Raw genomic sequence first — 25,282 nt, 5'->3', positions numbered from 1 at the left:
CTGTTCCCTCGTCCCGGCGCAACCTTGTGGAGATGCGGCTCCAGGGAGACTTGAGACGCCTATGGAGCGCTGGAGTGCGTGTCGGGGCAGCAGCGGTGTTTCAGTGCCTTTTCAGAAGGGCGAAAGGCAGGGAAGCCAAGGTGCAGGCGACAGAAGCAGGAGAATGAGCCCAATGCAGCAAGGCAGGCAGGCGACGCGAAGGGTAGGGGGAGACTGGATCACTGCTGCATTTGACGTTGCGGGTGTGTTCCTGCGGGGCTCCTGCTTTAAGGTGGTGGTGGCAAGGCTGCAGAGCGCCTACGGCCATAGTACCCTGAACATGCCCGATCTCGTCAGGCCTGGATACTACTTGGGTGGGAGACCGCCCGGAAGCGCCGGGTGATGTAGGCTTTTCCTCCTTTGGCTCTTCCTGCTTCCTTTTCCCTTCCTCTCTTCAGCCAGCCTGAGCCCCAGCACACCTGCTGCCGCCGCTTCCCTTTTGCAGCACACTCTGGCTGCCCCTGAAGCTCCTGGCCCGCTGGCTATGGCCTTCTTCCACCAGAGGGCAGAGGAGGGCTTGGGGGGGGGCTTTTCCCTCCAAGCCATTGGAAAACTAGGCCAGTGCAACCCACAGGTGGGGCGGAATGGGGGACATGCAGCGGCCTTGCCCAGCCTGCGAGAGGGGCTGTTCCCCCCTCCCCCGTGACGGCTTCCGGACATTCATCCCGGTGGTGTGGCGGGGCGGGGCTGCCTCTAGCGGCAACCCTGCTGTTCCCTCGTCCCGGCGCAACCTTGTGGAGATGCAGCTCCAGGGAGACTTGAGACGCCTATGGAGCGCTGGAGTGCGTGTCGGGGCAGCAGCGGTGTTTCAGTGCCTTTTCAGAAGGGCGAAAGGCAGGGAAGCCAAGGTGCAGGCGACAGAAGCAGGAGAATGAGGCCCACGCAGCGAGGCAGGCGACGCGAGGGGTAGAGGGGGACTGCCTCGCTGCTGCATTAGAAGTTGCGGGTGTGTTCTTGCAGGGCTCCTGCTTAAAGGCGGTGGTGGCAAGGCAGCAGAGCGTCTACGGCCATACTACCCTGAACGCGCCCGATCTCGTCTGATCTCGGAAGCTAAGCAGGGTCAGGCCTGGTTAGTACTTGGATGGGAGACCGCCTGGGAATACCGGGTGCTGTAGGCTTTTCCTCCTTTTGCTCTTCCCGCTCCCTTTTCCCTTCCTCTTTTCAGCCAGCCTGTGCCCCAGCGCAGCTGCTGGAGGAAAACTGGCTCACCGCACCATTTTGTCAGGGGAAAACTGCCTCAACGCAGCCTTTTGCTCCGACGGTGCCTTGTTGCTGTGTCTCTGCTTAAACGCACTGGCAGCAAAGTGGCGCAGCTTCTACAGCCATACTGCCCTGAACGCGCCCGAGCTCGTCAGGCCTGGATACTACATGGGTGGGAGACCGCCCGGAAGCGCCGGGTGATGTAGGCTTTTCCTCCTTTGGCTCTTCCTGCTTCCTTTTCCTTTTCTCTCTTCAGCCAACCTGAGCCCCAGCGCAGCTGCTGCCACCGCTTCCCTTTTGCAGCACACTCTGGCTGCCCCTGAAGCTCCTGGCCCGCTGGCTATGGCCTTCCTCCACCAGAGGGCAGAGGAGGGCTTGGGCGGGGGGCTTTTCCCTCCAAGCCTTTGGAAAACTAGGCCAGTGCAACCCACAGGTGGGGCGGAATGGGGGACATGCAGCGGACTTGCCCAGCCTGCGAGAGGGGCTGTTCCCCCCTCCCCCGTGACGGCTTCCGGACATTCATCCCGGTGGTGTGGCGGGGCGGGGCTGCCTCTAGCGGCAACCCTGCTGTTCCCTTGTCCCGGGGCAAGCTTGTGGAGATGCGGCTCCAGGGAGACTTGAGACGCCTATGGAGCGCTGGAGTGCGTCTCGGGGCAGCAGCGGTGTTTCAGTGCCTTTTCAGAAGGGCGAAAGGCAGGGAAGCCAAGGTGCAGGCGACAGAAGCAGGAGAATGAGCCCAATGCAGCAAGGCAGGCAGGCGACGCGAAGGGTAGGGGGAGACTGGATCACTGCTGCATTTGACGTTGCGGGTGTGTTCCTGCGGGGCTCCTGCTTTAAGGTGGTGGTGGCAAGGCTGCAGAGCGCCTACGGCCATACTGCCCTGAACGCGCCCGAGCTCGTCAGGCCTGGATACTACTTGGGTGGGAGACCGCCCGGAAACGTCGGGTGATGTAGGCTTTTCCTCCTTTGGCTCTTCCTGCTTCCTTTTCCTTTTCTCTCTTCAGCCAACCTGAGCCCCAGCGCAGCTGCTGCCACCGCTTCCCTTTTGCAGCACACTCTGGCTGCCCCTGAAGCTCCTGGCCCACTGGCTATGGCCTTCCTCCACCAGAGGGCAGAGGAGGGCTTGGGCGGGGGGCTTTTCCCTCCAAGCCTTTGGAAAACTAGGCCAGTGCAACCCACATGTGGGGCGGAATGGGGGACATGCAGCGGACTTGCCCAGCCTGTGAGAGGGGCTGTTCCCCCCTCCCCCGTGACGGCTTCCGGGCATTCATCCCGGTGGTGTGGCGGGGCGGGGCTGCCTCTAGCGGCAACCCTGCTGTTCCCTCGTCGCGGCGCAAGCTTGTGGAGATGCAGCTCCAGGGAGACTTGAGACGCCTATGGAGCGCTGGAGTGCGTGTCGGGGCAGCAGCGGTGTTTCAGTGCCTTTTCAGAAGGGCGAAAGGCAGGGAAGCCAAGGTGCAGGCGACAGAAGCAGGAGAATGAGCCCAATGCAGCAAGGCAGGCAGGCGACGCGAAGGGTAGGGGGAGACTGGATCACTGCTGCATTTGACGTTGCGGGTGTGTTCCTGCGGGGCTCTTGCTTTAAAGTGGTGGTGGCAAGGCTGCAGAGCGCCTACGGCCATAGTAGCATGAACGTGCCCGATCTCGTCAGGCCTGGATACTACTTGGGTGGGAGACCGCCCGGAAGCGCCGGGTGATGTAGGCTTTTCCTCCTTTGGCTCTTCTTGCTTCCTTTTCCCTTCCTCTCTTCAGCCAGCCTGAGCCCCAGCACACCTGCTGCCGCCGCTTCCCTTTTGCAGCACACTCTGGCTGCCCCTGAAGCTCCTGGCCCGCTGGCTATGGCCTTCTTCCACCAGAGGGCAGAGGAGGGCTTGGGCGGGGGGCTTTTCCCTCCAAGCCATTGGAAAACTAGGCCAGTGCAACCCACATGTGGGGCGGAATGGGGGACATGCAGCGGCCCTGCCCAGCCTGCGAGAGGGGCTGTTCCCCCCTCCCCCGTGACGGCTTCCGGACATTCATCCCGGTGGTGTGGCGGGGCGGGGCTGCCTCTAGCGGCAACCCTGCTGTTCCCTCGTCCCGGCGCAAGCTTGTGGAGATGCAGCTCCAGGGAGACTTGAGACCCCTATGGAGCGCTGGAGTGCGTGTCGGGGCAGCAGCGGTGTTTCAGTGCCTTTTCAGAAGGGCGAAAGGCAGGGAAGCCAAGGTGCAGGCGACAGAAGCAGGAGAATGAGGCCCACGCAGCGAGGCAGGCGACGCGAGGGGTAGAGGGAGACTGCCTCGCTGCTGCATTAGAAGTTGCGGGTGTGTTCTTGCAGGGCTCCTGCTTAAAGGCGGTGGTGGCAAGGCAGCAGAGCGTCTACGGCCCTACTACCCTGAACGCGCCCGATCTCGTCTGATCTCGGAAGCTAAGCAGGGTCAGGCCTGGTTAGTACTTGGATGGGAGACCGCCTGGGAATACCGGGTGCTGTAGGCTTTTCCTCCTTTTGCTCTTCCCGCTCCCTTTTCCCTTCCTCTTTTCAGCCAGCCTGTGCCCCAGCGCAGCTGCTGGAGGAAAACTGGCTCACCGCAGCATTTTGTCAGGGGAAAACTGGCTCAACGCAGCCTTTTGCTCCGACGGTGCCTTGTTGCTGTATCTCTGCTTAAAGGCACTGGCAGCAAAGCGGCGCAGCTTCTACAGCCATACTGCCCTGAACGCGCCCGAGCTCGTCAGGCCTGGATACTACTTGGGTGGGAGACCGCCTGGAAACGCCGGGTGATGTAGGCTTTTCCTCCTTTGGCTCTTCCTGCTTCCTTTTCCTTTTCTCTCTTCAGCCAACCTGATCCCCAGCGCAGCTGCTGCCACCGCTTCCCTTTTGCAGCACACTCTGGCTGCCCCTGAAGCTCATGGCCCGCTGGCTATGGCCTTCCTCCACCACAGGGCAGAGGAGGGCTTGGGCGGGGGGCTTTTCCCTCCAAGCCTTTGGAAAACTAGGCCAGTGCAACCCACAGGTGGGGCGGAATGGGGGACATGCAGCGGACTTGCCCAGCCTGCGAGAGGGGCTGTTCCCCCCTCCCCCGTGACGGCTTCCGGGCATTCATCCCGGTGGTGTGGCGGGGCGGGGCTGCCTCTAGCGGCAACCCTGCTGTTCCCTCGTCCCGGCACAAGCTTGTGGAGATGCAGCTCCAGGGAGACTTGAGACGCCTATGGAGCGCTGGAGCGCGTCTCGGGGCAGCAGCGGTGTTTCAGTGCCTTTTCAGAAGGGCGAAAGGCAGGGAAGCCAAGGTGCAGGCGACAGAAGCAGGAGAATGAGCCCAATGCAGCAAGGCAGGCAGGCGACGCGAAGGGTAGGGGGAGACTGGATCACTGCTGCATTTGACGTTGCGGGTGTGTTCCTGCGGGGCTCCTGCTTTAAGGTGGTGGTGGCAAGGCTGCAGAGCGCCTACGGCCATAGTACCCTGAACATGCCCGATCTCGTCAGGCCTGGATACTACTTGGGTGGGAGACCGCCCGGAAGCGCCGGGTGATGTAGGCTTTTCCTCCTTTGGCTCTTCCTGCTTCCTTTTCCCTTCCTCTCTTCAGCCAGCCTGAGCCCCAGCACACCTGCTGCCGCCGCTTCCCTTTTGCAGCACACTCTGGCTGCCCCTGAAGCTCCTGGCCCGCTGGCTATGGCCTTCTTCCACCAGAGGGCAGAGGAGGGCTTGGGGGGGGGGCTTTTCCCTCCAAGCCATTGGAAAACTAGGCCAGTGCAACCCACATGTGGGGCGGAATGGGGGACATGCAGCGGCCTTGCCCAGCCTGCGAGAGGGCCTGTTCCCCCCTCCCCCGTGAAGGCTTCCGGACATTCATCCCGGTGGTGTGGCGGGGCGGGGCTGCCTCTAGCGGCAACCCTGCTGTTCCCTCGTCCCGGCACAAGCTTGTGGAGATGCAGCTCCAGGGAGACTTGAGACGCCTATGGAGCGCTGGAGCGCGTCTCGGGGCAGCAGCGGTGTTTCAGTGCCTTTTCAGAAGGGCGAAAGGCAGGGAAGCCAAGGTGCAGGCGACAGAAGCAGGAGAATGAGGCCCACGCAGCGAGGCAGGCGACGCGAGGGGTAGAGGGAGACTGCCTCGCTGCTGCATTGGAAGTTGCGGGTGTGTTCTTGCAGGGCTCCTGCTTAAAGGCGGTGGTGGCAAGGCAGCAGAGCGTCTACGGCCATACTACCCTGAACGTGCCCGATCTCCTCTGATCTCGGAAGCTAAGCAGGGTCAGGCCTGGTTAGTACTTGGATGGGAGACCGCCTGGGAATACCGGGTGCTGTAGGCTTTTCCTCCTTTTGCTCTTCCCGCTCCCTTTTCCCTTCCTCTTTTCAGCCAGCCTGTGCCCCAGCGCAGCTGCTGGAGGAAAACTGGCTCACCGCAGCATTTTGTCGGGGGAAAACTGGCTCAACGCAGCCTTTTGCTCCGACGGTGCCTTGTTGCTGTATCTCTGCTTAAAGGCACTGGCAGCAAAGCGGCGCAGCTTCTACAGCCATACTGCCCTGAACGCGCCCGAGCTCGTCAGGCCTGGATACTACTTGGGTGGGAGACCGCCCGGAAATGCCGGGTGATGTAGGCTTTTCCTCCTTTGGCTCTTCCTGCTTCCTTTTCCCTTCCTCTCTTGTGCCAGCCTGAGCCCCAGCACACCTGCTGCCACCGCTTCCCTTTTGCAGCACACTCTGGCTGCCCCTGAAGCTCCTGGCCCGCTGGCTATGGCCTTCTTCCACCAGAGGGCAGAGGAGGGCTTGGGCGGGGGGCTTTTCCCTCCAAGCCATTGGAAAACTAGGCCAGTGCAACCCACATGTGGGGCGGAATGGGGGACATGCAGCGGCCTTGCCCAGCCTGCGAGAGGGGCTGTTCCCCCCTCCCCCGTGACGGCTTCCGGACATTCATCCCGGTGGTGTGGCGGGGCGGGGCTGCCTCTAGCGGCAACCCTGCTGTTCCCTCGTCCCGGCGCAAGCTTGTGGAGATGCAGCTCCAGGGAGACTTGAGACCCCTATGGAGCGCTGGAGTGCGTGTCGGGGCAGCAGCGGTGTTTCAGTGCCTTTTCAGAAGGGCGAAAGGCAGGGAAGCCAAGATGCAGGCGACAGAAGCAGGAGAATGAGGCCCATGCAGCGAGGCAGGCGACGCGAGGGGTAGAGGGAGACTGCCTCGCTGCTGCATTAGAAGTTGCGGGTGTGTTCTTGCAGGGCTCCTGCTTAAAGGCGGTGGTGGCAAGGCAGCAGAGCGTCTACGGCCCTACTACCCTGAACGCGCCCGATCTCGTCTGATCTCGGAAGCTAAGCAGGGTCAGGCCTGGTTAGTACTTGGATGGGAGACCGCCTGGGAATACCGGGTGCTGTAGGCTTTTCCTCCTTTTGCTCTTCCCGCTCCCTTTTCCCTTCCTCTTTTCAGCCAGCCTGTGCCCCAGCGCAGCTGCTGGAGGAAAACTGGCTCACCGCAGCATTTTGTCAGGGGAAAACTGGCTCAACGCAGCCTTTTGCTCCGACGGTGCCTTGTTGCTGTATCTCTGCTTAAAGGCACTGGCAGCAAAGCGGCGCAGCTTCTACAGCCATACTGCCCTGAACGCGCCCGAGCTCGTCAGGCCTGGATACTACTTGGGTGGGAGACCGCCCGGAAACGCCGGGTGATGTAGGCTTTTCCTCCTTTGGCTCTTCCTGCTTCCTTTTCCTTTTCTCTCTTCAGCCAACCTGATCCCCAGCGCAGCTGCTGCCACCGCTTCCCTTTTGCAGCACACTCTGGCTGCCCCTGAAGCTCCTGGCCCGCTGGCTATGGCCTTCCTCCACCACAGGGCAGAGGAGGGCTTGGGCGGGGGGCTTTTCCCTCCAAGCCTTTGGAAAACTAGGCCAGTGCAACCCACAGGTGGGGCGGAATGGGGGACATGCAGCGGACTTGCCCAGCCTGCGAGAGGGGCTGTTCCCCCCTCCCCCGTGACGGCTTCCGGGCATTCATCCCGGTGGTGTGGCGGGGCGGGGCTGCCTCTAGCGGCAACCCTGCTGTTCCCTCGTCCCGGCGCAACCTTGTGGAGATGCAGCTCCAGGGAGACTTGAGACGCCTATGGAGCGCTGGAGTGCGTGTCGGGGCAGCAGCGGTGTTTCAGTGCCTTTTCAGAAGGGCGAAAGGCAGGGAAGCCAAGGTGCAGGCGACAGAAGCAGGAGAATGAGCCCAATGCAGCAAGGCAGGCAGGCGACGCGAAGGGTAGGGGGAGACTGGATCACTGCTGCATTTGACGTTGCGGGTGTGTTCCTGCGGGGCTCCTGCTTTAAGGTGGTGGTGGCAAGGCTGCAGAGCGCCTACGGCCATAGTACCCTGAACATGCCCGATCTCGTCAGGCCTGGATACTACTTGGGTGGGAGACCGCCCGGAAGCGCCGGGTGATGTAGGCTTTTCCTCCTTTGGCTCTTCCTGCTTCCTTTTCCCTTCCTCTCTTCAGCCAGCCTGAGCCCCAGCACACCTGCTGCCGCCGCTTCCCTTTTGCAGCACACTCTGGCTGCCCCTGAAGCTCCTGGCCCGCTGGCTATGGCCTTCTTCCACCAGAGGGCAGAGGAGGGCTTGGGGGGGGGGCTTTTCCCTCCAAGCCATTGGAAAACTAGGCCAGTGCAACCCACATGTGGGGCGGAATGGGGGACATGCAGCGGACTTGCCCAGCCTGCGAGAGGGGCTGTTCCCCCCTCCCCTGTGACGGCTTCCGGACATTCATCCCGGTGGTGTGGCGGGGCGGGGCTGCCTCTAGCGGCAACCCTGCTGTTCCCTCGTCCCGGCGCAACCTTGTGGAGATGCAGCTCCAGGGAGACTTGAGACGCCTATGGAGTGCTGGAGTGCGTGTCGGGGCAGCAGCGGTGTTTCAGTGCCTTTTCAGAAGGGCGAAAGGCAGGGAAGCCAAGGTGCAGGCGACAGAAGCAGGAGAATGAGGCCCACGCAGCGAGGCAGGCGACGCGAGGGGTAGAGGGATACTGCCTCGCTGCTGCATTGGAAGTTGCGGGTGTGTTCTTGCAGGGCTCCTGCTTAAAGGCGGTGGTGGCAAGGCAGCAGAGCGTCTACGGCCATACTACCCTGAACGCGCCCGATCTCGTCTGATCTCGGAAGCTAAGCAGGGTCAGGCCTGGTTAGTACTTGGATGGGAGACCGCCTGGGAATACCGGGTGCTGTAGGCTTTTCCTCCTTTTGCTCTTCCCGCTGCCTTTTCCCTTCCTCTTTTCAGCCAGCCTGTGCCCCAGCGCAGCTGCTGGAGGAAAACTGGCTCACCGCAGCATTTTGTCGGGGGAAAACTGGCTCAACGCAGCCTTTTGCTCCGACGGTGCCTTGTTGCTGTATCTCTGCTTAAAGGCACTGGCAGCAAAGCGGCGCAGCTTCTACAGCCATACTGCCCTGAACGCGCCCGAGCTCGTCAGGCCTGGATACTACTTGGGTGGGAGACCGCCCGGAAATGCCGGGTGATGTAGGCTTTTCCTCCTTTGGCTCTTCCTGCTTCCTTTTCCCTTCCTCTCTTGTGCCAGCCTGAGCCCCAGCACACCTGCTGCCACCGCTTCCCTTTTGCAGCACACTCTGGCTGCCCCTGAAGCTCCTGGCCCGCTGGCTATGGCCTTCCTCCACCACAGGGCAGAGGAGGGCTTGGGCGGGGGGCTTTTCCCTCCAAGCCTTTGGAAAACTAGGCCAGTGCAACCCACAGGTGGGGCGGAATGGGGGACATGCAGCGGACTTGCCAGCCTGCGAGAGGGGCTGTTCCCCCCTCCCCCGTGACGGCTTCCGGACATTCATCCCGGTGGTGTGGCGGGGCGGGGCTGCCTCTAGCGGCAACCCTGCTGTTCCCTCGTCCCGGCGCAACCTTGTGGAGATGCAGCTCCAGGGAGGCTTGAGACGCCTATGGAGCGCTGGAGTGCGTGTCGGGGCAGCAGCGGTGTTTCAGTGCCTTTTCAGAAGGGCGAAAGGCAGGGAAGCCAAGGTGCAGGCGACAGAAGCAGGAGAATGAGCCCAATGCAGCAAGGCAGGCAGGCGACGTGAAGGGTAGGGGGAGACTGGATCACTGCTGCATTTGACGTTGCGGGTGTGTTCCTGCGGGGCTCCTGCTTAAAGGCGGTGGTGGCAAGGCAGCAGAGCGTCTACGGCCATACTACCCTGAACGCGCCCGATCTCGTCTGATCTCGGAAGCTAAGCAGGGTCAGGCCTGGTTAGTACTTGGATGGGAGACCGCCTGGGAATACCGGGTGCTGTAGGCTTTTCCTCCTTTTGCTCTTCCCGCTCCCTTTTCCCTTCCTCTTTTCAGCCAGCCTGTGCCCCAGCGCAGCTGCTGGAGGAAAACTGGCTCACCGCAGCATTTTGTCAGGGGAAAACTGGCTCAACGCAGCCTTTTGCTCCGACGGTGCCTTGTTGCTGTGTCTCTGCTTAAACGCACTGGCAGCAAAGCGGCGCAGCTTCTACAGCCATACTGCCCTGAACGCGCCCGAGCTCGTCAGGCCTGGATACTACTTGGGTGGGAGACCGCCCGGAAACGCCGGGTGATGTAGGCTTTTCCTCCTTTGGCTCTTCCTGCTTCCTTTTCCTTTTCTCTCTTCAGCCAACCTGAGCCCCAGCGCAGCTGCTGCCACCGCTTCCCTTTTGCAGCACACTCTTGCTGCCCCTGAAGCTCCTGGCCCGCTGGCTATGGCCTTCCTCCACCACAGGGCAGAGGAGGGCTTGGGCGGGGGGCTTTTCCCTCCAAGCCTTTGGAAAACTAGGCCAGTGCAACCCACTGGTGGGGCGGAATGGGGGACATGCAGTGGACTTACCCAGCCTGCGAGAGGGGCTGTTCCCCCCTCCCCCGTGACGGCTTCCGGGCATTCATCCCAGTGGTGTGGCGGGGCGGGGCTGCCTCTAGCGGCAACCCTGCTGTTCCCTCGTCCCGGCGCAACCTTGTGGAGATGCGGCTCCAGGGAGGCTTGAGACGTCTACGGAGCGCTGGAGTGCGTGTCGGGGCAGCAGCGGTGTTTCAGTGCCTTTTCAGAAGGGCGAAAGGCAGGGAAGCCAAGGTGCAGGCGACAGAAGCAGGAGAATGAGCCCAATGCAGCAAGGCAGGCAGGCGACGCGAAGGGTAGGGGGAGACTGGATCACTGCTGCATTTGATGTTGCGGGTGTGTTCCTGCGGGGCTCCTGCTTTAAGGTGGTGGTGGCAAGGCTGCAGAGCGCCTACGGCCATAGTACCCTGAACATGCCCAATCTCGTCAGGCCTGGATACTACTTGGGTGGGAGACCGCCCGGAAGCGCCGGGTGATGTAGGCTTTTCCTCCTTTGGCTCTTCCTGCTTCCTTTTCCCTTCCTCTCTTCAGCCAGCCTGAGCCCCAGCACACCTGCTGCCGCCGCTTCCCTTTTGCAGCACACTCTGGCTGCCCCTGAAGCTCCTGGCCCGCTGGCTATGGCCTTCTTCCACCAGAGGGCAGAGGAGGGCTTGGGCGGGGGGCTTTTCCCTCCAAGCCTTTGGAAAACTAGGCCAGTGCAACCCACAGGTGGGGCGGAATGGGGGACATGCAGCGGCCTTGCCCAGCCTGCGAGAGGGGCTGTTCCCCCCTCCCCCGTGACGGCTTCCGGACATTCATCCCGGTGGTGTGGCGGGGCGGGGCTGCCTCTAGCGGCAACCCTGCTGTTCCCTCGTCCCGGCACAAGCTTGTGGAGATGCAGCTCCAGGGAGACTTGAGACGCCTATGGAGCGCTGGAGCGCGTCTCGGGGCAGCAGCGGTGTTTCAGTGCCTTTTCAGAAGGGCGAAAGGCAGGGAAGCCAAGGTGCAGGCGACAGAAGCAGGAGAATGAGCCCAATGCAGCAAGGCAGGCAGGCGACGCGAAGGGTAGGGGGAGACTGGATCACTGCTGCATTTGACGTTGCGGGTGTGTTCCTGCGGGGCTCCTGCTTTAAGGTGGTGGTGGCAAGGCTGCAGAGCGCCTACGGCCATAGTACCCTGAACATGCCCGATCTCGTCAGGCCTGGATACTACTTGGGTGGGAGACCGCCCGGAAGCGCCGGGTGATGTAGGCTTTTCCTCCTTTGGCTCTTCCTGCTTCCTTTTCCCTTCCTCTCTTCAGCCAGCCTGAGCCCCAGCACACCTGCTGCCGCCGCTTCCCTTTTGCAGCACACTCTGGCTGCCCCTGAAGCTCCTGGCCCGCTGGCTATGGCCTTCTTCCACCAGAGGGCAGAGGAGGGCTTGGGGGGGGGGCTTTTCCCTCCAAGCCATTGGAAAACTAGGCCAGTGCAACCCACATGTGGGGCGGAATGGGGGACATGCAGCGGCCTTGCCCAGCCTGCGAGAGGGCCTGTTCCCCCCTCCCCCGTGAAGGCTTCCGGACATTCATCCCGGTGGTGTGGCGGGGCGGGGCTGCCTCTAGCGGCAACCCTGCTGTTCCCTCGTCCCGGCACAAGCTTGTGGAGATGCAGCTCCAGGGAGACTTGAGACGCCTATGGAGCGCTGGAGCGCGTCTCGGGGCAGCAGCGGTGTTTCAGTGCCTTTTCAGAAGGGCGAAAGGCAGGGAAGCCAAGGTGCAGGCGACAGAAGCAGGAGAATGAGGCCCACGCAGCGAGGCAGGCGACGCGAGGGGTAGAGGGAGACTGCCTCGCTGCTGCATTGGAAGTTGCGGGTGTGTTCTTGCAGGGCTCCTGCTTAAAGGCGGTGGTGGCAAGGCAGCAGAGCGTCTACGGCCATACTACCCTGAACGTGCCCGATCTCCTCTGATCTCGGAAGCTAAGCAGGGTCAGGCCTGGTTAGTACTTGGATGGGAGACCGCCTGGGAATACCGGGTGCTGTAGGCTTTTCCTCCTTTTGCTCTTCCCGCTCCCTTTTCCCTTCCTCTTTTCAGCCAGCCTGTGCCCCAGCGCAGCTGCTGGAGGAAAACTGGCTCACCGCAGCATTTTGTCAGGGGAAAACTGGCTCAACGCAGCCTTTTGCTCCGACGGTGCCTTGTTGCTGTATCTCTGCTTAAAGGCACTGGCAGCAAAGCGGCGCAGCTTCTACAGCCATACTGCCCTGAACGCGCCCGAGCTCGTCAGGCCTGGATACTACTTGGGTGGGAGACCGCCCGGAAATGCCGGGTGATGTAGGCTTTTCCTCCTTTGGCTCTTCCTGCTTCCTTTTCCCTTCCTCTCTTGTGCCAGCCTGAGCCCCAGCACACCTGCTGCCACCGCTTCCCTTTTGCAGCACACTCTGGCTGCCCCTGAAGCTCCTGGCCCGCTGGCTATGGCCTTCTTCCACCAGAGGGCAGAGGAGGGCTTGGGCGGGGGGCTTTTCCCTCCAAGCCATTGGAAAACTAGGCCAGTGCAACCCACAGGTGGGGCGGAATGGGGGACATGCAGCGGCCTTGCCCAGCCTGCGAGAGGGGCTGTTCCCCCCTCCCCCGTGACGGCTTCCGGACATTCATCCCGGTGGTGTGGCGGGGCGGGGCTGCCTCTAGCGGCAACCCTGCTGTTCCCTCGTCCCGGCGCAAGCTTGTGGAGATGCAGCTCCAGGGAGACTTGAGACCCCTATGGAGCGCTGGAGTGCGTGTCGGGGCAGCAGCGGTGTTTCAGTGCCTTTTCAGAAGGGCGAAAGGCAGGGAAGCCAAGATGCAGGCGACAGAAGCAGGAGAATGAGGCCCATGCAGCGAGGCAGGCGACGCGAGGGGTAGAGGGAGACTGCCTCGCTGCTGCATTAGAAGTTGCGGGTGTGTTCTTGCAGGGCTCCTGCTTAAAGGCGGTGGTGGCAAGGCAGCAGAGCGTCTACGGCCCTACTACCCTGAACGCGCCCGATCTCGTCTGATCTCGGAAGCTAAGCAGGGTCAGGCCTGGTTAGTACTTGGATGGGAGACCGCCTGGGAATACCGGGTGCTGTAGGCTTTTCCTCCTTTTGCTCTTCCCGCTCCCTTTTCCCTTCCTCTTTTCAGCCAGCCTGTGCCCCAGCGCAGCTGCTGGAGGAAAACTGGCTCACCGCAGCATTTTGTCAGGGGAAAACTGGCTCAACGCAGCCTTTTGCTCCGACGGTGCCTTGTTGCTGTATCTCTGCTTAAAGGCACTGGCAGCAAAGCGGCGCAGCTTCTACAGCCATACTGCCCTGAACGCGCCCGAGCTCGTCAGGCCTGGATACTACTTGGGTGGGAGACCGCCCGGAAACGCCGGGTGATGTAGGCTTTTCCTCCTTTGGCTCTTCCTGCTTCCTTTTCCTTTTCTCTCTTCAGCCAACCTGATCCCCAGCGCAGCTGCTGCCACCGCTTCCCTTTTGCAGCACACTCTGGCTGCCCCTGAAGCTCATGGCCCGCTGGCTATGGCCTTCCTCCACCACAGGGCAGAGGAGGGCTTGGGCGGGGGGCTTTTCCCTCCAAGCCTTTGGAAAACTAGGCCAGTGCAACCCACTGGTGGGGCGGAATGGGGGACATGCAGCGGACTTGCCCAGCCTGCGAGAGGGGCTGTTCCCCCCTCCCCCGTGACGGCTTCCGGGCATTCATCCCGGTGGTGTGGCGGGGCGGGGCTGCCTCTAGCGGCAACCCTGCTGTTCCCTCGTCCCGGCGCAACCTTGTGGAGATGCGGCTCCAGGGAGGCTTGAGACGTCTACGGAGCGCTGGAGTGCGTGTCGGGGCAGCAGCGGTGTTTCAGTGCCTTTTCAGAAGGGCGAAAGGCAGGGAAGCCAAGGTGCAGGCGACAGAAGCAGGAGAATGAGCCCAATGCAGCAAGGCAGGCAGGCGACGCGAAGGGTAGGGGGAGACTGGATCACTGCTGCATTTGATGTTGCGGGTGTGTTCCTGCGGGGCTCCTGCTTTAAGGTGGTGGTGGCAAGGCTGCAGAGCGCCTACGGCCATAGTACCCTGAACATGCCCAATCTCGTCAGGCCTGGATACTACTTGGGTGGGAGACCGCCCGGAAGCGCCGGGTGATGTAGGCTTTTCCTCCTTTGGCTCTTCCTGCTTCCTTTTCCCTTCCTCTCTTCAGCCAGCCTGAGCCCCAGCACACCTGCTGCCGCCGCTTCCCTTTTGCAGCACACTCTGGCTGCCCCTGAAGCTCCTGGCCCGCTGGCTATGGCCTTCTTCCACCAGAGGGCAGAGGAGGGCTTGGGCGGGGGGCTTTTCCCTCCAAGCCTTTGGAAAACTAGGCCAGTGCAACCCACAGGTGGGGCGGAATGGGGGACATGCAGCGGCCTTGCCCAGCCTGCGAGAGGGGCTGTTCCCCCCTCCCCCGTGACGGCTTCCGGACATTCATCCCGGTGGTGTGGCGGGGCGGGGCTGCCTCTAGCGGCAACCCTGCTGTTCCGTCGTCCCGGCGCAACCTTGTGGAGATGCAGCTCCAGGGAGACTTGAGACGCCTATGGTGCGCTGGAGTGCGTCTCGGGGCAGCAGCGGTGTTTCAGTGCCTTTTCAGAAGGGCGAAAGGCAGGGAAGCCAAGGTGCAGGCGACAGAAGCAGGAGAATGAGGCCCATGCAGCGAGGCAGGCGACGCGAGGGGTAGAGGGAGACTGCCTCGCTGCTGCATTGGAAGTTGCGGGTGTGTTCTTGCAGGGCTCCTGCTTAAAGGCGGTGGTGGCAAGGCACCAGAGCGTCTACGGCCATACTACCCTGAACGCGCCCGATCTCGTCTGATCTCGGAAGGTAAGCAGGATCAGGCCTGGTTAGTACTTGGATGGGAGACCGCCTGGGAATACCGGGTGCTGTAGGCTTTTCCTCCTTTTGCTCTTCCCGCTCCCTTTTCCCTTCCTCTTTTCAGCCAGCCTGTGCCCCAGCGCAGCTGCTGGAGGAAAACTGGCTCACCGCAGCATTTTGTCGGGGGAAAACTGGCTCAACGCAGCCTTTTGCTGCGACGGTGCCTTGTTGCTGTATCTCTGCTTAAAGGCACTGGCAGCAAAGCGGCGCAGCTTCTACAGCCATACTGCCCTGAACGCGCCCGAGCTCGTCAGGCCTGGATACTACTTGGGTGGGAGACCGCCCGGAAATGCCGGGTGATGTAGGCTTTTCCTCCTTTGGCTCTTCCTGCTTCCTTTTCCCTTCCTCTCTTGTGCCAGCCTGAGCCCCAGCACACCTGCTGCCACCGCTTCCCTTTTGCAGCACACTCTGGCTGCCCCTGAAGCTCCTGGCCCGCTGGCTATGGCCTTCCTCCACCACAGGGCAGAGGAGGGCTTGGGCGGGGGGCTTTTCCCTCCAAGCCTTTGGAAAACTAGGCCAGTGCAACCCACAGATGGGGCGGAATGGGGGACATGCAGCGGACTTGCCAGCCTGCGAGAGGGGCTGTTCCCCCCTCCCCCGTGACGGCTTCCGGACATTCATCCCGGTGGTGTGGCGGGGCGGGGCTGCCTCTAGCGGCAACCCTGCTGTTCCGTCGTCCCGGCGCAACCTTGTGGAGATGCAGCTCCAGGGAGACTTGAGACGCCTATGGTGCGCTGGAGTGCGTCTCGGGGCAGCAGCGGTGTTTCAGTGCCTTTTCAGAAGGGCGAAAGGCAGGGAAGCCAAGGTGCAGGCGACAGAAGCAGGAGAATGAGCCCAATGCAGCAAGGCAGGCAGGCGACGCGAAGGGTAGGGGGAGACTGGATCACTGCTGCATTTGACGTTGCGGGTGTGTTCCTGCGGGGCTCCTGCTTTAAGGTGGTGGTGGCAAGGCTGCAGAGCGCCTACGGCCATAGTACCCTGAATATGCCCGATCTCGTCAGGCCTGGATACTACTTGGGTGGGAGACCGCCCGGAAGCGCCGGGTGATGTAGGCTTTTCCTCCTTTGGCTCTTCCTGCTTCCTTTTCCCTTCCTCTCTTCAGCCAGCCTGAGCCCCAGCACACCTGCTGCCGCCGCTTCCCTTTTGCAGCACACTCTGGCTGCCCCTGAAGCTCCTGGCCCGCTGGCTATGGCCTTCTTCCACCAGAGGGCAGAGGAGGGCTTGGGGGGGGGGCTTTTCCCTCCAAGCCATTGGAAAACTAGGCCAGTGCAACCCACATGTGGGGCGGAATGGGGGACATGCAGCGGCCTTGCCCAGCCTGCGAGAGGGGCTGTTCCCCCCTCCCCCGTGACGGCTTCCGGACATTCATCCCGGTGGTGTGGCGGGGCGGGGCTGCCTCTAGCGGCAACCCTGCTGTTCCCTCGTCCCGGCGCAAGCTTGTGGAGATGCAGCTCCAGGGAGACTTGAGACGCCTATGGAGCGCTGGAGCGCGTCTCGGGGCAGCAGCGGTGTTTCAGTGCCTTTTCAGAAGGGCGAAAGGCAGGGAAGCCAAGATGCAGGCGACAGAAGCAGGAGAATGAGGCCCATGCAGCGAGGCAGGCGACGCGAGGGGTAGAGGGAGACTGCCTCGCTGCTGCATTAGAAGTTGCGGGTGTGTTCTTGCAGGGCTCCTGCTTAAAGGCGGTGGTGGCAAGGCAGCAGAGCGTCTACGGCCCTACTACCCTGAACGCGCCCGATCTCGTCTGATCTCGGAAGCTAAGCAGGGTCAGGCCTGGTTAGTACTTGGATGGGAGACCGCCTGGGAATACCGGGTGCTGTAGGCTTTTCCTCCTTTTGCTCTTCCCGCTCCCTTTTCCCTTCCTCTTTTCAGCCAGCCTGTGCCCCAGCGCAGCTGCTGGAGGAAAACTGGCTCACCGCAGCATTTTGTCAGGGGAAAACTGGCTCAACGCAGCCTTTTGCTCCGACGGTGCCTTGTTGCTGTATCTCTGCTTAAAGGCACTGGCAGCAAAGCGGCGCAGCTTCTACAGCCATACTGCCCTGAACGCGCCCGAGCTCGTCAGGCCTGGATACTACTTGGGTGGGAGACCGCCCGGAAACGCCGGGTGATGTAGGCTTTTCCTCCTTTGGCTCTTCCTGCTTCCTTTTCCTTTTCTCTCTTCAGCCAACCTGATCCCCAGCGCAGCTGCTGCCACCGCTTCCCTTTTGCAGCACACTCTGGCTGCCCCTGAAGCTCATGGCCCGCTGGCTATGGCCTTCCTCCACCACAGGGCAGAGGAGGGCTTGGGCGGGGGGCTTTTCCCTCCAAGCCTTTGGAAAACTAGGCCAGTGCAACCCACTGGTGGGGCGGAATGGGGGACATGCAGCGGACTTGCCCAGCCTGCGAGAGGGGCTGTTCCCCCCTCCCCCGTGACGGCTTCCGGGCATTCATCCCGGTGGTGTGGCGGGGCGGGGCTGCCTCTAGCGGCAACCCTGCTGTTCCCTCGTCCCGGCGCAACCTTGTGGAGATGCGGCTCCAGGGAGGCTTGAGACGTCTACGGAGCGCTGGAGTGCGTGTCGGGGCAGCAGCGGTGTTTCAGTGCCTTTTCAGAAGGGCGAAAGGCAGGGAAGCCAAGGTGCAGGCGACAGAAGCAGGAGAATGAGCCCAATGCAGCAAGGCAGGCAGGCGACGCGAAGGGTAGGGGGAGACTGGATCACTGCTGCATTTGATGTTGCGGGTGTGTTCCTGCGGGGCTCCTGCTTTAAGGTGGTGGTGGCAAGGCTGCAGAGCGCCTACGGCCATAGTACCCTGAACATGCCCAATCTCGTCAGGCCTGGATACTACTTGGGTGGGAGACCGCCCGGAAGCGCCGGGTGATGTAGGCTTTTCCTCCTTTGGCTCTTCCTGCTTCCTTTTCCCTTCCTCTCTTCAGCCAGCCTGAGCCCCAGCACACCTGCTGCCGCCGCTTCCCTTTTGCAGCACACTCTGGCTGCCCCTGAAGCTCCTGGCCCGCTGGCTATGGCCTTCTTCCACCAGAGGGCAGAGGAGGGCTTGGGCGGGGGGCTTTTCCCTCCAAGCCTTTGGAAAACTAGGCCAGTGCAACCCACAGGTGGGGCGGAATGGGGGACATGCAGCGGCCTTGCCCAGCCTGCGAGAGGGGCTGTTCCCCCCTCCCCCGTGACGGCTTCCGGACATTCATCCCGGTGGTGTGGCGGGGCGGGGCTGCCTCTAGCGGCAACCCTGCTGTTCCGTCGTCCCGGCGCAACCTTGTGGAGATGCAGCTCCAGGGAGACTTGAGACGCCTATGGTGCGCTGGAGTGCGTCTCGGGGCAGCAGCGGTGTTTCAGTGCCTTTTCAGAAGGGCGAAAGGCAGGGAAGCCAAGGTGCAGGCGACAGAAGCAGGAGAATGAGGCCCATGCAGCGAGGCAGGCGACGCGAGGGGTAGAGGGAGACTGCCTCGCTGCTGCATTGGAAGTTGCGGGTGTGTTCTTGCAGGGCTCCTGCTTAAAGGCGGTGGTGGCAAGGCACCAGAGCGTCTACGGCCATACTACCCTGAACGCGCCCGATCTCGTCTGATCTCGGAAGGTAAGCAGGATCAGGCCTGGTTAGTACTTGGATGGGAGACCGCCTGGGAATACCGGGTGCTGTAGGCTTTTCCTCCTTTTGCTCTTCCCGCTCCCTTTTCCCTTCCTCTTTTCAGCCAGCCTGTGCCCCAGCGCAGCTGCTGGAGGAAAACTGGCTCACCGCAGCATTTTGTCGGGGGAAAACTGGCTCAACGCAGCCTTTTGCTGCGACGGTGCCTTGTTGCTGTATCTCTGCTTAAAGGCACTGGCAGCAAAGCGGCGCAGCTTCTACAGCCATACTGCCCTGAACGCGCCCGAGCTCGTCAGGCCTGGATACTACTTGGGTGGGAGACCGCCCGGAAATGCCGGGTGATGTAGGCTTTTCCTCCTTTGGCTCTTCCTGCTTCCTTTTCCCTTCCTCTCTTGTGCCAGCCTGAGCCCCAGCACACCTGCTGCCACCGCTTCCCTTTTGCAGCACACTCTGGCTGCCCCTGAAGCTCCTGGCCCGCTGGCTATGGCCTTCCTCCACCACAGGGCAGAGGAGGGCTTGGGCGGGGGGCTTTTCCCTCCAAGCCTTTGGAAAACTAGGCCAGTGCAACCCACAGATGGGGCGGAATGGGGGACATGCAGCGGACTTGCCAGCCTGCGAGAGGGGCTGTTCCCCCCTCCCCCGTGACGGCTTCCGGACATTCATCCCGGTGGTGTGGCGGGGCGGGGCTGCCTCTAGCGGCAACCCTGCTGTTCCGTCGTCCCGGCGCAACCTTGTGGAGATGCAGCTCCAGGGAGACTTGAGACGCCTATGGTGCGCTGGAGTGCGTCTCGGGGCAGCAGCGGTGTTTCAGTGCCTTTTCAGAAGGGCGAAAGGCAGGGAAGCCAAGGTGCAGGCGACAGAAGCAGGAGAATGAGCCCAATGCAGCAAGGCAGGCAGGCGACGCGAAGGGTAGGGGGAGACTGGATCACTGCTGCATTTGACGTTGCGGGTGTGTTCCTGCGGGGCTCCTGCTTTAAGGTGGTGGTGGCAAGGCTGCAGAGCGCCTACGGCCATAGTACCCTGAATATGCCCGATCTCGTCAGGCCTGGATACTACTTGGGTGGGAGACCGCCCGGAAGCGCCGGGTGATGTAGGCTTTTCCTCCTTTGGCTCTTCCTGCTTCCTTTTCCCTTCCTCTCTTCAGCCAGCCTGAGCCCCAGCACACCTGCTGCCGCCGCTTCCCTTTTGCAGCACACTCTGGCTGCCCCTGAAGCTCCTGGCCCGCTGGCTATGGCCTTCTTCCACCAGAGGGCAGAGGAGGGCTTGGGGGGGGGGCTTTTCCCTCCAAGCCATTGGAAAACTAGGCCAGTGCAACCCACATGTGGGGCGGAATGGGGGACATGCAGCGGCCTTGCCCAGCCTGCGAGAGGGGCTGTTCCCCCCTCCCCCGTGACGGCTTCCGGACATTCATCCCGGTGGTGTGGCGGGGCGGGGCTGCCTCTAGCGGCAACCCTGCTGTTCCCTCGTCCCGGCACAAGCTTGTGGAGATGCAGCTCCAGGGAGACTTGAGACGCCTATGGAGCGCTGGAGCGCGTCTCGGGGCAGCAGCGGTGTTTCAGTGCCTTTTCAGAAGGGCGAAAGGCAGGGAAGCCAAGATGCAGGCGACAGAAGCAGGAGAATGAGGCCCATGCAGCGAGGCAGGCGACGCGAGGGGTAGAGGGAGACTGCCTCGCTGCTGCATTAGAAGTTGCGGGTGTGTTCTTGCAGGGCTCCTGCTTAAAGGCGGTGGTGGCAAGGCAGCAGAGCGTCTACGGCCCTACTACCCTGAACGCGCCCGATCTCGTCTGATCTCGGAAGCTAAGCAGGGTCAGGCCTGGTTAGTACTTGGATGGGAGACCGCCTGGGAATACCGGGTGCTGTAGGCTTTTCCTCCTTTTGCTCTTCCCGCTCCCTTTTCCCTTCCTCTTTTCAGCCAGCCTGTGCCCCAGCGCAGCTGCTGGAGGAAAACTGGCTCACCGCAGCATTTTGTCAGGGGAAAACTGGCTCAACGCAGCCTTTTGCTCCGACGGTGCCTTGTTGCTGTATCTCTGCTTAAAGGCACTGGCAGCAAAGCGGCGCAGCTTCTACAGCCATACTGCCCTGAACGCGCCCGAGCTCGTCAGGCCTGGATACTACTTGGGTGGGAGACCGCCCGGAAACGCCGGGTGATGTAGGCTTTTCCTCCTTTGGCTCTTCCTGCTTCCTTTTCCTTTTCTCTCTTCAGCCAACCTGATCCCCAGCGCAGCTGCTGCCACCGCTTCCCTTTTGCAGCACACTCTGGCTGCCCCTGAAGCTCATGGCCCGCTGGCTATGGCCTTCCTCCACCACAGGGCAGAGGAGGGCTTGGGCGGGGGGCTTTTCCCTCCAAGCCTTTGGAAAACTAGGCCAGTGCAACCCACTGGTGGGGCGGAATGGGGGACATGCAGCGGACTTGCCCAGCCTGCGAGAGGGGCTGTTCCCCCCTCCCCCGTGACGGCTTCCGGGCATTCATCCCGGTGGTGTGGCGGGGCGGGGCTGCCTCTAGCGGCAACCCTGCTGTTCCCTCGTCCCGGCGCAACCTTGTGGAGATGCGGCTCCAGGGAGGCTTGAGACGTCTACGGAGCGCTGGAGTGCGTGTCGGGGCAGCAGCGGTGTTTCAGTGCCTTTTCAGAAGGGCGAAAGGCAGGGAAGCCAAGGTGCAGGCGACAGAAGCAGGAGAATGAGCCCAATGCAGCAAGGCAGGCAGGCGACGCGAAGGGTAGGGGGAGACTGGATCACTGCTGCATTTGATGTTGCGGGTGTGTTCCTGCGGGGCTCCTGCTTTAAGGTGGTGGTGGCAAGGCTGCAGAGCGCCTACGGCCATAGTACCCTGAACATGCCCAATCTCGTCAGGCCTGGATACTACTTGGGTGGGAGACCGCCCGGAAGCGCCGGGTGATGTAGGCTTTTCCTCCTTTGGCTCTTCCTGCTTCCTTTTCCCTTCCTCTCTTCAGCCAGCCTGAGCCCCAGCACACCTGCTGCCGCCGCTTCCCTTTTGCAGCACACTCTGGCTGCCCCTGAAGCTCCTGGCCCGCTGGCTATGGCCTTCTTCCACCAGAGGGCAGAGGAGGGCTTGGGCGGGGGGCTTTTCCCTCCAAGCCTTTGGAAAACTAGGCCAGTGCAACCCACAGGTGGGGCGGAATGGGGGACATGCAGCGGCCTTGCCCAGCCTGCGAGAGGGGCTGTTCCCCCCTCCCCCGTGACGGCTTCCGGACATTCATCCCGGTGGTGTGGCGGGGCGGGGCTGCCTCTAGCGGCAACCCTGCTGTTCCGTCGTCCCGGCGCAACCTTGTGGAGATGCAGCTCCAGGGAGACTTGAGACGCCTATGGTGCGCTGGAGTGCGTCTCGGGGCAGCAGCGGTGTTTCAGTGCCTTTTCAGAAGGGCGAAAGGCAGGGAAGCCAAGGTGCAGGCGACAGAAGCAGGAGAATGAGGCCCATGCAGCGAGGCAGGCGACGCGAGGGGTAGAGGGAGACTGCCTCGCTGCTGCATTGGAAGTTGCGGGTGTGTTCTTGCAGGGCTCCTGCTTAAAGGCGGTGGTGGCAAGGCACCAGAGCGTCTACGGCCATACTACCCTGAACGCGCCCGATCTCGTCTGATCTCGGAAGGTAAGCAGGATCAGGCCTGGTTAGTACTTGGATGGGAGACCGCCTGGGAATACCGGGTGCTGTAGGCTTTTCCTCCTTTTGCTCTTCCCGCTCCCTTTTCCCTTCCTCTTTTCAGCCAGCCTGTGCCCCAGCGCAGCTGCTGGAGGAAAACTGGCTCACCGCAGCATTTTGTCGGGGGAAAACTGGCTCAACGCAGCCTTTTGCTGCGACGGTGCCTTGTTGCTGTATCTCTGCTTAAAGGCACTGGCAGCAAAGCGGCGCAGCTTCTACAGCCATACTGCCCTGAACGCGCCCGAGCTCGTCAGGCCTGGATACTACTTGGGTGGGAGACCGCCCGGAAATGCCGGGTGATGTAGGCTTTTCCTCCTTTGGCTCTTCCTGCTTCCTTTTCCCTTCCTCTCTTGTGCCAGCCTGAGCCCCAGCACACCTGCTGCCACCGCTTCCCTTTTGCAGCACACTCTGGCTGCCCCTGAAGCTCCTGGCCCGCTGGCTATGGCCTTCCTCCACCACAGGGCAGAGGAGGGCTTGGGCGGGGGGCTTTTCCCTCCAAGCCTTTGGAAAACTAGGCCAGTGCAACCCACAGATGGGGCGGAATGGGGGACATGCAGCGGACTTGCCAGCCTGCGAGAGGGGCTGTTCCCCCCTCCCCCGTGACGGCTTCCGGACATTCATCCCGGTGGTGTGGCGGGGCGGGGCTGCCTCTAGCGGCAACCCTGCTGTTCCGTCGTCCCGGCGCAACCTTGTGGAGATGCAGCTCCAGGGAGACTTGAGACGCCTATGGTGCGCTGGAGTGCGTCTCGGGGCAGCAGCGGTGTTTCAGTGCCTTTTCAGAAGGGCGAAAGGCAGGGAAGCCAAGGTGCAGGCGACAGAAGCAGGAGAATGAGCCCAATGCAGCAAGGCAGGCAGGCGACGCGAAGGGTAGGGGGAGACTGGATCACTGCTGCATTTGACGTTGCGGGTGTGTTCCTGCGGGGCTCCTGCTTTAAGGTGGTGGTGGCAAGGCTGCAGAGCGCCTACGGCCATAGTACCCTGAATATGCCCGATCTCGTCAGGCCTGGATACTACTTGGGTGGGAGACCGCCCGGAAGCGCCGGGTGATGTAGGCTTTTCCTCCTTTGGCTCTTCCTGCTTCCTTTTCCCTTCCTCTCTTCAGCCAGCCTGAGCCCCAGCACACCTGCTGCCGCCGCTTCCCTTTTGCAGCACACTCTGGCTGCCCCTGAAGCTCCTGGCCCGCTGGCTATGGCCTTCTTCCACCAGAGGGCAGAGGAGGGCTTGGGGGGGGGGCTTTTCCCTCCAAGCCATTGGAAAACTAGGCCAGTGCAACCCACATGTGGGGCGGAATGGGGGACATGCAGCGGCCTTGCCCAGCCTGCGAGAGGGGCTGTTCCCCCCTCCCCCGTGACGGCTTCCGGACATTCATCCCGGTGGTGTGGCGGGGCGGGGCTGCCTCTAGCGGCAACCCTGCTGTTCCCTCGTCCCGGCGCAAGCTTGTGGAGATGCAGCTCCAGGGAGACTTGAGACGCCTATGGAGCGCTGGAGCGCGTCTCGGGGCAGCAGCGGTGTTTCAGTGCCTTTTCAGAAGGGCGAAAGGCAGGGAAGCCAAGGTGCAGGCGACAGAAGCAGGAGAATGAGGCCCACGCAGCGAGGCAGGCGACGCGAGGGGTAGAGGGAGACTGCCTCGCTGCTGCATTGGAAGTTGCGGGTGTGTTCTTGCAGGGCTCCTGCTTAAAGGCGGTGGTGGCAAGGCAGCAGAGCGTCTACGGCCATACTACCCTGAACGCGCCCGATCTCGTCTGATCTCGGAAGCTAAGCAGGGTCAGGCCTGGTTAGTACTTGGATGGGAGACCGCCTGGGAATACCGGGTGCTGTAGGCTTTTCCTCCTTTGGCTCTTCCCGCTCCCTTTTCCCTTCCTCTTTTCAGCCAGCCTGTGCCCCAGCGCAGCTGCTGGAGGAAAACTGGCTCACCGCAGCATTTTGTCGGGGGAAAACTGGCTCAACGCAGCCTTTTGCTCCGACGGTGCCTTGTTGCTGTATCTCTGCTTAAAGGCACTGGCAGCAAAGCGGCGCAGCTTCTACAGCCATACTGCCCTGAACGCGCCCGAGCTCGTCAGGCCTGGATACTACTTGGGTGGGAGACCGCCCGGAAACGCCGGGTGATGTAGGCTTTTCCTCCTTTGGCTCTTCCTGCTTCCTTTTCCTTTTCTCTCTTCAGCCAACCTGATCCCCAGCGCAGCTGCTGCCACCGCTTCCCTTTTGCAGCACACTCTGGCTGCCCCTGAAGCTCCTGGCCCGCTGGCTATGGCCTTCCTCCACCACAGGGCAGAGGAGGGCTTGGGCGGGGGGCTTTTCCCTCCAAGCCTTTGGAAAACTAGGCCAGTGCAACCCACAGATGGGGCGGAATGGGGGACATGCAGCGGACTTGCCAGCCTGCGAGAGGGGCTGTTCCCCCCTCCCCCGTGACGGCTTCCGGACATTCATCCCGGTGGTGTGGCGGGGCGGGGCTGCCTCTAGCGGCAACCCTGCTGTTCCGTCGTCCCGGCGCAACCTTGTGGAGATGCAGCTCCAGGGAGACTTGAGACGCCTATGGAGCGCTGGAGCGCGTCTCGGGGCAGCAGCGGTGTTTCAGTGCCTTTTCAGAAGGGCGAAAGGCAGGGAAGCCAAGGTGCAGGCGACAGAAGCAGGAGAATGAGGCCCACGCAGCGAGGCAGGCGACGCGAGGGGTAGAGGGAGACTGCCTCGCTGCTGCATTGGAAGTTGCGGGTGTGTTCCTGCGGGGCTCCTGCTTAAAGGCGGTGGTGGCAAGGCAGCAGAGCGTCTACGGCCATACTACCCTGAACGCGCCCGATCTCGTCTGATCTCGGAAGCTAAGCAGGGTCAGGCCTGGTTAGTACTTGGATGGGAGACCGCCTGGGAATACCGGGTGCTGTAGGCTTTTCCTCCTTTTGCTCTTCCCGCTGCCTTTTCCCTTCCTCTTTTCAGCCAGCCTGTGCCCCAGCGCAGCTGCTGGAGGAAAACTGGCTCACCGCAGCATTTTGTCGGGGGAAAACTGGCTCAACGCAGCCTTTTGCTCCGACGGTGCCTTGTTGCTGTATCTCTGCTTAAAGGCACTGGCAGCAAAGCGGCGCAGCTTCTACAGCCATACTGCCCTGAACGCGCCCGAGCTCGTCAGGCCTGGATACTACTTGGGTGGGAGACCGCCCGGAAATGCCGGGTGATGTAGGCTTTTCCTCCTTTGGCTCTTCCTGCTTCCTTTTCC

The 25,282-nt window shown here is 62.0% G+C and overlaps 15 non-coding genes across 15 annotated transcripts; all 15 read left to right on the top strand.

Annotated features, from left to right (window-relative positions):
* Nucleotides 1-1,038: 1,038 nt before the first annotated feature.
* On the top strand, nt 1,039-1,157 carry LOC146351696 (5S ribosomal RNA). The gene has a single exon (XR_014789702.1). It is a non-coding gene; the product is annotated as a 5S ribosomal RNA (ribosomal RNA).
* A 2,436-nt stretch (nt 1,158-3,593) lies between these two features.
* LOC146351695 (5S ribosomal RNA) lies at nt 3,594-3,712 on the top strand. The gene has a single exon (XR_014789757.1). It is a non-coding gene; the product is annotated as a 5S ribosomal RNA (ribosomal RNA).
* Nucleotides 3,713-5,400: 1,688 nt separating this feature from the next.
* Nucleotides 5,401-5,519, top strand: LOC146351694 (5S ribosomal RNA). Its single transcript, XR_014789759.1, has one exon. It is a non-coding gene; the product is annotated as a 5S ribosomal RNA (ribosomal RNA).
* Nucleotides 5,520-6,459: 940 nt separating this feature from the next.
* Nucleotides 6,460-6,578, top strand: LOC146351693 (5S ribosomal RNA). Its single transcript, XR_014789756.1, has one exon. It is a non-coding gene; the product is annotated as a 5S ribosomal RNA (ribosomal RNA).
* Nucleotides 6,579-8,266: 1,688 nt separating this feature from the next.
* On the top strand, nt 8,267-8,385 carry LOC146351692 (5S ribosomal RNA). The gene has a single exon (XR_014789701.1). It is a non-coding gene; the product is annotated as a 5S ribosomal RNA (ribosomal RNA).
* A 943-nt stretch (nt 8,386-9,328) lies between these two features.
* On the top strand, nt 9,329-9,447 carry LOC146351691 (5S ribosomal RNA). Its single transcript, XR_014789700.1, has one exon. It is a non-coding gene; the product is annotated as a 5S ribosomal RNA (ribosomal RNA).
* A 2,436-nt stretch (nt 9,448-11,883) lies between these two features.
* LOC146351690 (5S ribosomal RNA) lies at nt 11,884-12,002 on the top strand. The gene has a single exon (XR_014789758.1). It is a non-coding gene; the product is annotated as a 5S ribosomal RNA (ribosomal RNA).
* Nucleotides 12,003-12,942: 940 nt separating this feature from the next.
* Nucleotides 12,943-13,061, top strand: LOC146351689 (5S ribosomal RNA). The gene has a single exon (XR_014789755.1). It is a non-coding gene; the product is annotated as a 5S ribosomal RNA (ribosomal RNA).
* Nucleotides 13,062-14,749: 1,688 nt separating this feature from the next.
* LOC146351688 (5S ribosomal RNA) lies at nt 14,750-14,868 on the top strand. Its single transcript, XR_014789769.1, has one exon. It is a non-coding gene; the product is annotated as a 5S ribosomal RNA (ribosomal RNA).
* Nucleotides 14,869-16,555: 1,687 nt separating this feature from the next.
* Nucleotides 16,556-16,674, top strand: LOC146351687 (5S ribosomal RNA). The gene has a single exon (XR_014789754.1). It is a non-coding gene; the product is annotated as a 5S ribosomal RNA (ribosomal RNA).
* A 1,688-nt stretch (nt 16,675-18,362) lies between these two features.
* On the top strand, nt 18,363-18,481 carry LOC146351686 (5S ribosomal RNA). The gene has a single exon (XR_014789768.1). It is a non-coding gene; the product is annotated as a 5S ribosomal RNA (ribosomal RNA).
* A 1,687-nt stretch (nt 18,482-20,168) lies between these two features.
* On the top strand, nt 20,169-20,287 carry LOC146351685 (5S ribosomal RNA). Its single transcript, XR_014789753.1, has one exon. It is a non-coding gene; the product is annotated as a 5S ribosomal RNA (ribosomal RNA).
* Nucleotides 20,288-21,975: 1,688 nt separating this feature from the next.
* Nucleotides 21,976-22,094, top strand: LOC146351684 (5S ribosomal RNA). Its single transcript, XR_014789767.1, has one exon. It is a non-coding gene; the product is annotated as a 5S ribosomal RNA (ribosomal RNA).
* Nucleotides 22,095-23,781: 1,687 nt separating this feature from the next.
* On the top strand, nt 23,782-23,900 carry LOC146351683 (5S ribosomal RNA). Its single transcript, XR_014789699.1, has one exon. It is a non-coding gene; the product is annotated as a 5S ribosomal RNA (ribosomal RNA).
* Nucleotides 23,901-24,839: 939 nt separating this feature from the next.
* On the top strand, nt 24,840-24,958 carry LOC146351682 (5S ribosomal RNA). Its single transcript, XR_014789698.1, has one exon. It is a non-coding gene; the product is annotated as a 5S ribosomal RNA (ribosomal RNA).
* Nucleotides 24,959-25,282: the final 324 nt, after the last annotated feature.

Source organism: Heloderma suspectum, chromosome 3, assembly GCF_057233095.1.
Source record: "Heloderma suspectum isolate Gila_16-S chromosome 3, 16-S_ref, whole genome shotgun sequence".
Classification (NCBI taxonomy): Eukaryota; Metazoa; Chordata; class Lepidosauria; order Squamata; family Helodermatidae; genus Heloderma; species Heloderma suspectum.
This window is presented reverse-complemented; position numbering and strand designations above follow the sequence as displayed.